Source organism: Musca autumnalis, unplaced genomic scaffold, assembly GCF_047663935.1.
Source record: "Musca autumnalis isolate F117 unplaced genomic scaffold, ASM4766393v1 scaffold_1, whole genome shotgun sequence".
NCBI classification, from domain to species: Eukaryota; Metazoa; Arthropoda; class Insecta; order Diptera; family Muscidae; genus Musca; species Musca autumnalis.
Window position 1 is genome coordinate 155,051,027 of NW_027411644.1, and position 13,389 is coordinate 155,064,415.

The following is a 13,389-nucleotide window of genomic DNA, read 5'->3' on the forward strand; positions in this document are numbered from 1 at the left end:
GTACGTCAATTTCCAAAAAATTGCGTTATACCTGAACCGTGCTATATACGTCTGAAACTATAGGAAACATGGAGTGAAATGGCCCTTAAGATGTTTCGTTTTTTCATCCTGCTGACCTTTTAAAGGACATTCAAATTTCAAAGGACACAATTTTTCAAAAATATTGTAAATATTTGTACTCGTCGCACGATGCTTGTTTTTTCATATTAAAGAGGAGAATATTGGCTTTATATAATAATATTCATTTATTACAATCAAGGATAACAAGGACATCAAAAATTTAATACTAAAAATCCTTTGAGAACATCCTGAAATTTTTTTCAAAAAAAAATATGTTAATATCCTTTATGTAGTGCAACACTTCCCGAAATTTCAATATCCTAGCTTTGTAAATTATTTTTTAATAAATATTTACATGAAATTCTTCAAAGAAAACAAAACATTTTGTTCTATATCATTGTGAGACACGAACAAAATTAAAAAAAAAATCACGAACAAGCAATGTTCTGACACCGCAGCATGACAGAAGACCAAAAATAAGAAGGCACATGTCCTGGCGTTTTTCCCCATCAGCTCCACTTTCGCGGTTATGTGCCCCAAAGGTTTGAGCCCTTGTTGTCAAAAGGAATCATTTTGCCAGGTTCATTTCTGCTAAATCGCTAAGAATTTTAATTTGCACTCGGAGGGAAAGTTGAAGCTCTCGTCTTAAAAAAGGTCAAGGTCAAATTTCCTTGGTAATTTTTCTAGGGTTTGGTTTACAGATAAGAACCGTTTAAAGACAGTTCATATATTACAGAAAGTTTTTGACTGTAATCCTTGCTACGTTATTGTTGTTGATAGTTTTCTTGAATTTTGAGCGGTTTAGTATCTATGGATCGGAACCAGAGAAAAAAGGACAAAAATAGATTTTTTTTAAATTCTTACCTGTAAGAACCGTTTCTACAGAGTTCGTATGTTCTAGAAACATGTTTATTGATATCTAAGGAACATTTTTGTAGTTGGTTGTTTGCTTCGATTTTGATCAGTTTGATATCTGTAGACCAACCCTTTGAAAAAAAACCAGTAAGGAAAGGATCAAAGTCGGGCGGGGCCGACTATATGATACCCTACACCACTGTGAATATGTAAAATATTAATCGGAGCTATATCCAGATCTAAACCGATTTTGATATAATTTGGCACATTTATTTCCAGACCGAATTCAGTCACACATTCCAAATATCATTGAAATCCGACTTATATAGCGTGTTTGGAGCAGCAAATACGCGAAATCGGCCGAAAATATATATGGGTGCTATATCCAAATCTGAACCGATTTCGATATAATTTGGCACATTTATTTCTAGACTGAATTCAGTCACACATTCCAAATTTCATCGAAATCGGAAATATATAGCGTGTTTGGTACAGAAAATACGTGAAATCGGCCGAAAATATATATGGGAGCTATGTCCAAATCTGAACCGATTTCTATATAATTTGGCACACTAATTTCTATACCAAATTCAGTCAAACATTCCAAATTTCATTAAAATCGGACGTATATAGCGTGATTGGTACATCGCATACGTGAAATCGGGCGAACATATATATGGGAGCTATATCCAAATCTGAACCGATTTCGATATAATTTGGCATATTTATTTTTAGACCAAATTCAGTCACACATTCCAAATTTCATCGAAATCGGACATATATAGCGTGTGTGTTACATAAAATACGTGAAATCGGCCGAAAATATATATGGGGGCTATACCAAAACTTGGACCGATATAGCCCATCTTCGAACTTGATCTTCCGACGGCTAAAAAAATGGTATTCCCCAATTTTCAGCGAAATCGGTCAACAAATGCGACCTGTATGTTGCGAACGGACGGACGGACGGACGGACGGACGGACATGCATAAATCGACTCAGAAAGTGATTCTATGTATATCCCTAGAAGGAACTATGGGTCTATCTCGCTTCCTTTTGTATGTTACATACAAATGCACTAACACATAATACCCCTTACCACATAGTGGTGTAGGGTATAAACAGTAAAGAATCAAAACCACCTGACCAAAATTTTTAAAGTTAATGTTAGCGAAAATGTGTTATTTAGCAATGATTTAAACTTTATTTTCGGCTTATTTTACTGATGAAATAATTTTCATTACTATTTTTTAATTAAAATTGCGTAAGATTTCTTGGCCAATTTCCACTTGTTTCAGTCATCAATTTTCCACTCCAGAGTATGGTCAATTTTTCAATTTCGGAAGTTCAGGTGTCCAATCGTTTTTATTGTCATAAAGAAACCAACTATCGTTATTTCCCTAAAGATATTTTGGTGTCCAATCGTAGATCTTATCACAAAGAATTTCTAAAGGCCGATAGTGGATTTCTTGATAAAAAAAATATTCTGAGCAATAGTCAGTCAATCAATCATGAAATTCTAGCACCTAATCGCGGGTATGTAAATGACGAATCCTATTGCCCAATCGTGCATGTAAATAGACTATTTTGGCGTCCAATCGTCGGACTTCTCTTATAGAAATTCTGGTTTCCGATCGTGGATCTTCTCATAAATTCACCAGGAACTAGGAAAACTCTGGGTAAGCTGAAGACTTAAGTAATCAGGGCTTCACTTCCTTTTTGCTAATAATTTAGTTATAAGTAAACATATGATATAAATAGATTAATAAATAAGAAGACCTCTCTGGAAACGCTTTCCTTTTTTGCAACGAGTGTTCTCGGGGCCACTATTACTACAGTACAAGTTTTTCAGGGGCAAGTCCATACTTTCAGAGAAAATGGCCCGAAAGCTGTAAAGAACACCTACGGCTGTCATGTGTAGTGACTGGTGCGCACGACAACTTTCGAACCTTATACTGCGGTACATCCTTCAAAAACCATCAAAATAGTTGTTAAATGCAGTTTAAGGTCTTTTCGAGGATCCTTAGAAATGTTTACTGAAGGTATTCCTTGTGTTTAGAACGGTATTGTGGTTTTCGTGGGCATGTCCATATTTCCTGAAAAAAAGCTGAAAAATATTCTATGACGGACTGAAATGACTGGTTGGAGCAACATTTTTTGAAAGGAATGACTTCCAACATAAAAGCTACTTCCAAAATGAACTATGTATGTCGGTCCGGTCCATTTTTTCAGGTACCTTCTCCGCAACACTTGTGATCAATGATATAACCCACATTTTGTCGTCAAGTTCATACGTCCGAAAATGGCTACACAATTCTGAAAATCTCCTAATACATAGCTTTGGGTTAAAGGATTTTGGTTGTGTGGCCCCTATTCGATCTGTCCATAGATGAAAATTTCAGTTCACACAGACTCAGGGTATATTCCTGTCCGCAAAGCCGACTGATTCTTGTTAAGATTTTGACGAAGAAGAGAATCTGTTTCCGATCAGTTTTTTTTTTTATTTCGTTTTCGTCACAAAGACCTTTGTCAAAGCAGGAAAAAGGAACATTTCTACAAATGTGCATCCATAATTCCATAATTCCCAAAATACAATTCAAAGAGTAATACTATGCAACACTGAAAATTAAAACAACTTCTACTCGTAGTATGATTTTTTTGAAAATACATATTTAGACTACAAAAACCCTAGTAGGGGTTGTCCTGTCAGATCCAGTTCGGATTTTAAGGCCTCATCTAAACCGGGCTAAATCTACACGTTTTTGCATTTATCAGGCCTTTATCTCAGAAACGAATAGGAATTTGGCCTTGCTGTCTTTAGCAATATTGTAGCCCTGTACTAGTAGAACTTATCTTCTGAAAAACCCACATAAGAAAAACTCCATCTACGGCATCAAAATCTATAAAATATAGAAAATTTTACATAATTGCTGAAATTCTGGTCAGTATGGGCTAAACTATTGGGAGTTGAACCAAGTAACCTTTTGCAAAAATCTTCCAAATAAAGTTCTCAACAACTCTTTAGAACATTCTGAAACTCTAAAATGCTTACTTCATGTTGTTTCAGCAGTATTTTGCATCATATATTTTACAACACGTATTTCAAACACAGTTCACACCAACAGTTTATTCTCGCATTTCGGATTTCACTACATTATTGATATTTTTATTAAACCGTCGTTGAAAAATGTTCTGAAAACAACAGCATAGAGGCATTTTACAACAATGACATGTTCTGAAGAGTTGTGTATTACATTCCAGGGAATATTTTTCCAAAAGAAAATATTCAGAAAAAATTAACGGTTGTGGAGGTACGGTGCGAAATGTATAAAAATTGTGGAATTTTTGCATATATTTTGAAATTTGAGGCAATGAATGCAGTTTTTCGATTTCATTATTTCTCCCCGGGCCCCCCCCCCCTGGCTACGTCGGTGATGGGGATATATATAAATCTGAACTGATTTTAATATAATATGGTACACTTATTACCAGACCAAATTCAGTCACACATTCCAAATTTCATCAAAATCGGACGTATAAAGCGTGTTTGGTGCACCAAATATCTCAAATCGGGCGAAAGTATGTATGGGGGCTATATCAAAATGTGAACCGATTTCAATATAATTTGAAAAACTTATTTCCAGTCAAAATTTGGTGACATTTTCCAAATTACATCAAAATCGGACAGAATTTGCGTGTTTGGTGCACCAAATACCTCAAATCAGTCGAAAATATATGGGGAGCTATATCTAAATCTGAACAGATTTTTACCAAAACAAATAGCGTTCGTCCTTGGGCAAAAAAAAAACGATCTTCGGACAATAAATGTGTTTACAAATATACATGGACAGACGGTCAGACCGACGGACATGCCCAAATCGACTCAGAAAGTTATTCTATATATATCCCTAGAAGGAACTATCTCTAAAAGGAACTATATATCGTTTCCTTTTGCATGTTATAAACTAATGCACAAAGACAAATACCCTTTACCACAGTGTGGTGTAGGGTATACTTATAAAAGAAATTTGACCATGACGATTTTGTGTTCAGAATTAGTTCTGTAGGACAAGATCTACAACTTTTCCTCCGAGAGCAAATTAAAATTTTTAGCAGTTTAGAAGAAATGAGCCTGGCAAAATGATTCCTTTTGACAACAAGGCCTGAAACCGTTGGGGGCCCATAACCGCGAAAAGCCGTGGTACGTATTTTCTTATTTTTGGTCTTCTAACATGCTGCGGTGTCAGAATATGGTTTGTTCGTGATTTTTTTTTTTAAATTTTGTTCATATCTCGCAATGATATAGAATAAAATGTTTTGTTTTCCTTGAAGAATTTCATGTAAATATTTATTAAAAACTAACTTACAACACCATCATTGTGCGATGAGTACAAATATTTAAAATATTTTTTTTGAAAAATTTTGTCCTTTAAAATTTGAATGTTTGAAAAGGTCAACTGGATGAGAAAACGAAAATACTTAAGGGCCATTTTACTTCATTTTTCTTATATTTTAGACGTATATAGTCCGGTCCATGTGTAATTTTGGCTGTCGGAATGTGTAATATATTCATAAAATTTGTCAATTATAAAGGTTGAGTGTTCCTTACTGCAACTCTTTCTGCCATTTAAGTGTTTCTGTCCAAAATATTTTAGTTGACATGGTCCTACGAAATGCGAATGTCTACATTTATTTCCCCAATACACGGTGGTATATTATCGATTTTATAGATACATACATACATATGTACATATTTTGGAAAGATGATACATATTGGAAATATGAAACGATGCATTTGTATATTGATAGACAAATATTTGATCCAAATTTATTTTCCCATATTTGGCCAAAGTTGATTTTGTGTTCACATTACGCTCACTGTGAATACACATTGGTCAAATATGTACCGGTATATATATTTTTTTATTAGAATCACCTGTTTTTTTGCTTGACATTGTGGCAAAGAAATATTTGACACTCTTTGGCAAACATTTGCCCAATGTGACCGTACCTTAACACACGTGGATGTATACCTCACAACTGTTTGGATGAAATCCATTTCAAACAATTTCAAATCAAGAAATATTCGTCGAAATCTTATGATTGCTTTCGTAGTAAGAAGGGAGTAAGACATCTGGTAGATAAAGAAACTAGGCACCCAAGTTTTTTTTTATGGGCGAATGATTAACAACTTTCAGCCTTCGGCGATGTATGCAATAACACAACGCAAATACCCAGGCAGCTTCTTTTGAAATTGTTTACCAATTTTCAGTTTTGTTTGATCCTTCTGCACGATTGAGAAGCCGGAATATGAGCGCATTCCCTAATCGTAAATGACTCTGTTGTCGGTAGAAAAACGTGACCTCCCGCGACTTTTATAAAAAATCACTCTTGAATCTTGCTCTACATTCATTTAAGAGTCATCTTAAGAGTCCCACCATACCATTGCTATTGAAAACGATATTTTTTTCCAATGTTTCTGGATAGTTTTGCGGATATTTTGTTCGAGAACGACACACGAGACTGAATTGAAAACGATTCATTCGTAGATCAGTTTGTGGCAGGAAAACCTTCGATTTCGAATATGCGAATGAATGACGATAGTTTCTACGATAGTGGTGAAAAACATTTTTGTGGAGTTTCTTGATGTTTCTGTTATGTACCTTTTCCGTGTTTACTTCGTGGCTATGTTTGCGACTCGACAAAAAAATTTTCAAAGTAAAAAATGTTTCTCGAAACAATTTTTCTTGTGAAGAAATAACATTCACCCAATGTTCGAAAATGATATCATTTTTGAACTTTTGACGAATAAAAGAACAACGTGCGTGATAGTCGTTTTCGAAAGTTGTGCCAAACATTCGAATAATATCAGCAACCGGTACGGGGGGATACTGTTTCTTCATTTGACTTAGCAAAACCTACACATGTGTTGTGTTTGTCAATACTCAATATACGTGCCATTTATTTCAAATTTTTGTAGAAAGTGTGTATGAGAATTATATACAACCAAAAAAAAAATCAGTGTTTAATCACCTATTTGTTCAAAATCTGTTCAGAAGACACCTAATTCGAATCATTTTTCAACCAACTGCATGATCTGTTTTTGGTTAAGCATTTTTATACCCTCCACCATAGTATGGAGGATATATTAAGTTTGTCATTCCGTTTGTAACACATCGAACTAATCATTTGCGACCCTATAAAGTATAGAATATATATATTCTTGATCAGGATAAAATTCTAAGACGATCTAGCCATGTAGGTCTGCCCGTCTGTTGTAATCACTCTAGCGTCTCTTTTCTATAGGCAGTTCAAGTTCGAAGATGGGCTATATCGGTCCACTCTTTGGTATAGCCCCCATATAACGGTACCTCCGGATTTGAGGTATTTTGTCGTTCTTCGCCACATTTGCAGACCGCATTAGCTATAATTTGGCACTTAGGGTTCCTAGTGATCAACAAATTTATATCCCGAAGGATATGGGCATAGGTCCATGTTTGGTATAGTCCCCATATAACGGTACCTCCCGATTTTCGGTATTTTGAGAATTTTAGCCACAGTTTTTAACCGAACTATCTGCAATATGACATTTGAGGTTCTCAGTGGTCACGAAACATCGTCAACATAGGTCTATGTTTTGGCATAGCCCCCATATATCGGTACCTCCCGATTTTCGGTATTTTGAGAATTTTAGCTACAGTTTTTAACCGAAATAGCTGTAATTTGTCATTTGAAGTTCTCAGTGGTCATAAAACATCTCCAACGTCAACATAGGTCCATGTTTTGGTATAGCCCCCTTATAACGGTATCTCCCGATTTTCGGTATTTTGAGAATTTTAGCTGCAATTTTTAACCGAACTAGCTGTAATGATCGGTATTTTAAGAATTTTTGCTACAATTTTGTCTATTCAAAAATAGTCGTCAATATACATATGTCCATGTTTTGATATATCCACCCATATAACTGTACCTCCCGATTTTCGGGAATTTTCAGTGGTCACGAAATGTCTTTACTAATATTCGTCAACATGGGTCCATTTTTGAGGGTCTACATTGTTTTGATGAAACTACCCTCAATTTGACTCTTGAAGTTCACTGCAGCTATAAAACTTTTCCGCCAAAAATTTAAAGATAGGTTGACTCTTTGATATAGCTCCGTAGGTGGTACCTTTCACCTAGCTGAACACTTTTTTTTAGATTAGATTAGATAATACTGTGCAACAAAATTGAGGTGGAAGTCTGGGGCACGGAAAATTCCCCTTGGGGAAGAAAGGCCTTGGTGAGTATATTATGAAACCCGAAGGACAGATCCGCCATGAGTCGAACTTCCGCTTAATGGCGTGATGAAATTTTTGTTAGAGACCCTGTGGGCCATCAGGAATTAGCGTTATATCTTTGTTCACTGTTGCTTAAGTGCTCTACAAAAACAACAAACAAAGATATAATGCTAATTCATGATGGCTTACAGGGTCTCTTGCAAAAACTTCATCACGCCATAACGCGGAAGTTCGACTCACGGCGCATCTGTCCTTCGGGGTCATCTCCAAAAGGAATTATCTCTGCCCCAACATTTGTGTTCACAGTGTAATTTAAGCAATAGTGGGAGGCAGTAGGAGTCTATCCATTGTCGAAAAGTTGTTAGACCTAAAATTGTGAAAGGACCCTAATTATTCCATTTTAATTAAGACTATTTTATGGTGGAGGGTATAAAAAGTTCGGCCCGGCCGAACTTAACAACTTTTTACTTGTTCAATATTCAGATGATCAAGATGTGACAATAACGAAAAAAATGGTCACATGTTACAGGCTTGAATGATTTATTTTTGATTGTTATACATTTTTGTATTTTAAATTGGGTACCGCCGTGGTCCAATGGTATGCACACCCGCCTTGCACATTGAAGGTCGTGGGTTGGATTCCCCGGCCAGGCAACAACAAAAACTTCAACGGTGGAAAAATAGCACTCAGTAATGTTGGCGACATTTGCTGAGTATTTCAGCCATGTAAAAATTCTCTACAAGTGGTGTCTTAAGATACGCCGTTCGGACTCGGCAATAAACAGTATGTCTCGTATCATTGAGGTAATATGAATCGGGGTGCACCCATTGATATGAGAGAAGTCACCCTTGTCCCGCTTGGTATGTTTGTGGAACGAAAATTATTATGTTTTCAATTGACCTCTTTATAATCATTAGAGCTAGTCACCATCGAGCCCCGTTTAGATCGTACAAGTGAGTTATTCAGTTTTTGATCATCAAAAGGATCCTTAAAATACTCCGGAATGTGATTTAAGGGCATTGCTGTTAGTTTGAACCAAACTGTATGTAACTATGTAATAGTTGAAAATATACATAAATCTTTCAATTGCATAGGAATTTTCCCTTTCCCCGAGCTTCGTACAGCGGAAGACTGAGGTGGTGGTTTATGCTAATTATGTTATAGCGGGCTAAGAAATGTCGTATAGCTATCTATTCATACAAGTAATTCATTGGTAAAAGACCACAAGTTAAACAGTGGCATTTCTGTCCAAGCTATCTATTGCGCAAAGGGCTGTATCAATCCTGATATCCGGAGCAATCAAAAGCACTCCTAAGTCTCCTCTGAATGTGATCCTGAACCTCCAACATCACTGACGGTCAATTTGAGCAAGGTATTTACATTAGGTAATTATTCCAAGCAGAGTTGCTTGGGCTGAAGGTAAACCTCCTTTTGACAATCTGGTTTAAGACGAAGGAAAGCATAGGCACTGGCGTCTACTGCAGGAATCCATATATTATATTTTCCTATAAGCTTAATGACAGCGGAAGCATCTTTCAAGTGTATCTTCTAGCTATCGAGAACCCGTGATTATATATTCATATATCGATAGCTCTGGTGGTCCAGAAGTCTCTAAAATCATGAACGTAATGCGTTAAACTTGGCATTTGAATCTGTCAGCCCACCGGTGTGCTATTACATCCAACCAAACATCGTAAGCTTTACATTAAAAAAGCCTAACGCATATGGCCAATGGTATCTGGAATCTGGATGCAGAACAACATTAACTCTCTACTCTCACTGGTGGATAAGTTTGGTCTGAAAATCACAGATCACTGATATCATTTCAGTTTAGATTTGTGAGGGTATAAGTCGTGAGCCTATTTCACTAAGGTGATTCGAATTCAAATTCGTTCGAACTACTACCAAATTTTTGTTTTTGAAAAGTATTTGATTCGTTGAAATACAAATGTTGCGGAACTTGGTCTAGAAATAAATTCGCCTAATTATATTCAGATTTATGTGTTTGTATGCCAAATTTCGATGGCGGTCAATTCAAAGTATTTGAGGCACCATGCACGATATGTAATATGTCCAATTTCAATGAAATCTGGAATGTGTGGTGATAGGGTGACTTTGATACCAGATACATCCACCTAGGAACCCATGGTATGACCAGGAGTGTCGTGCTGTTACCGAGGAGAAAAATGCTGCATATGGCGCTACTCTATAACACTGACGTGCAAAACTATCAAAAATGTGTATCGGGAGAAAATAAGAGAATTACTTGAAGATGTATTTTTCGTAGGAAAAAGAGAGAAATAGGAAATCCGGGGTATGAAAAAAATCGAAATGTACAGGAGCAAGAATAAAGTCCGAAATTTCTACCAAAGAGTGAAAACAAGCTGATGGCTATGGTACAGACCAGTGGAGACCAACAAAATGCAATCAAAACGAAAGCATGTGTGAATTTATGAGTGAAAAAAGCAACAACCAAATGATGTTTATCCTTTGTTTTCCGCCACGTACAGTGTGCGTGAGGGAGAAAGCAAATGCACAGACAACACATCGCTGAGTATACTGTCTTTACAAAAAAGCGCATCCCTGGTACAGACACATCCTCCTATATCTTACATTATAAATTTGACGCACTTACAGTGCTAAAAAAAGAAACTCATATCCTCGAACCATTTCTTAACGCTTGCGAGGATATAGTTCTGTGCGTGAAACAAATATGATCAAAGCGTGGGGGTGGAAAAAAAAGAGTAAGAGATATTAAATGTTCTACGAAAACAATTCTCAACGGATTTGACTTAGGACATATTATTCCTGAAACACCCTTCAACCGCTGGAAATTATTTTATATAACTTTTTAATCTTGCAATAAAGGTAGCAGACCTACAAATCATCACGATATGGGTTATTTAGTTGTTTTATTTTTTATTTAGTTCGTTTTCCCCTTACTGGGAGTGTTAAAAATCGAAAACATACAATTCATCGTGCGACTGGAAGATGTAAACGAGATGCTCGAATTAAAATTAGGGGAGTCAGTAGAGTTGTTCCAATCTAGTTCAATTGAACGATCTAGTTCACTCGATCGCATCGTTTGCATTGGTTTTTGTTTCATTCCGACGGTACCTCTTGAGAATAGCCCCAAAAGTCACAACATGTGAATTGTAATTTATTGTAGTGAGTACAACTTATAATGTAAGTGCAAATAAAAATCGTCAAAATATCTGCAAATTAATTCGTATTGAAAAACACTTTAGAGGATTTTGGAAGAGAAGATAATAGATTAGTTTTTACAAAAAAATATTGTTCTTACGTATTGTGGAATTGTAGTTAGCTGTATGTTTTCTTAGTGTACTTTGTAAAGTAAATTCCACCATATACTTAAATTTGATCTAATGTTTTAATCATGATGCCCATCGTTGCCCTCCTCGGGAACATTTTTCCAATGTAGGTCATGTATTTAAGATTATCCACTCTTAATATGAGCTGTCATCTAGTGCCTGGCGTTAAATGGTGGGTCGCTGACTAAAGCTGCCCTAGAATATGGTTCCTGTTCTGTGTACATTAGGGTGTAACTCTGTTTTCTGCCCATGTACATGGTTTAGAGTTCTGCTTCCAAATATGACTTACATGTGCGGTAAGTGTCTTCCAGGAAGAACCCTTTAAGATGTATGTTAAAAATTTTACCAATTTTCGCACAAAAATTGTTTATTTAAACAACTAAATTGTTTAGTTTTTATGTTGTTTTGTTTCCCACTGCCTATTTTTGCATCATAAGATAATCGGTACTTTTGTTCATGGCATTTGGTATTAACAGCATACCGTATACCCCCTGCAGAGGGGAAATGTTCGTAGTAGCGCAAAACTATTTGCAGTGGAAATATTTTTGGCCACTTCCTCCATACAAGTTGTTGTTGTAGCAGCATGAAACCTAAGTGGGTTGGCAGCCGCTGGCCGAAAGACTATGGTTTCGGGTCAATCCGATACGAAATAACCCGCTGCCGTGGGATTGCTCCATACAAACGCTGGCTGGACAGTGTTGCCGAATTTGATGATTTATCGTCATTTTGACGATTTTTGGCCCAAAATTGAAAAATGGCGATTTTATGGTCCAAAATGACGATTTTTCACGTAATCTCGAATTGCATGAAGTAAAAGACGATAACTACTAGGTATGTGATGAATTTCGAATCGATTTGCAATGAAAACGATTTGCCCAAAACGAGTGAATTTTTTTTAGATGTGATGGGATCCGCATCGAATTTCAATTCCACGTTGTTTCAATTTCATTAAATTCGCACAAACGAAAACGGACTGGCGATCCCTAATCTGCAGTTGAAAGAAAAAAAATAGAAATAAAAAACACTTTTTTTAGCCGAAAAAATGTAATAACAAATAAAATAAAATTGTGTTCTTGTTTAAATTGGCCTATATGTCCAATTACATGAGGAGAACTTTACAAATAGTGCAAACAACATATTAAGCGGATGTCTTCAGTAATCTAGAGGAAAGAAACATGTTCAAAGTAGATTTTTTGATTCGTGTTTTTTTATCGAAATATCAAATATTTTCTTAACAAAATATACTAAATATGAGGCAAATAAATGTAAATTTATCTATTCTATATCCGTGTTTAAATTGCAAGCTTTTTTTTCCTAAAAAATATCAAAATTCATTACATCGTTTATAAATCGACCACAAAAACATGACCGTTTTCAAACAAGAAAAATAAACGATTATCGAATTGCATCACACGTCTTTTTGATCAATTTTTCCATAGAAAAAAAGTGTACATGCATCACACCTGCAGTCATTATACCCTCCACCATAGTATGGAGGGTATATTAAGTTTGTTCTTCCGTTTGTAACGCATTGAAATACTCATTTGCGACCATATAAAGTATATATATTCTTGATCAGGGTAAAATTCTGAGTCGATCTGTGCACGTCCGTCCGTCTGTGGTAATCACTCTAGCATCCACAAAAATGGAGATAGAACGCTGAAATTTTGGGAAAATGCGTCTTTTGTTTGCAGCCAGGTCAAGTTCGATGATGGGCTATATCGGTCCACGTTTTGGTATAGCCCCATATAACGGTACCTCCTGATTTTCGGTATTTTGAGATTTTTACCTACAAGTTTTAACCAAATTAGCTGTAATTTGAACATTTGACATTTGAAGTTCTTAGTGGTCACCACACCTCTCC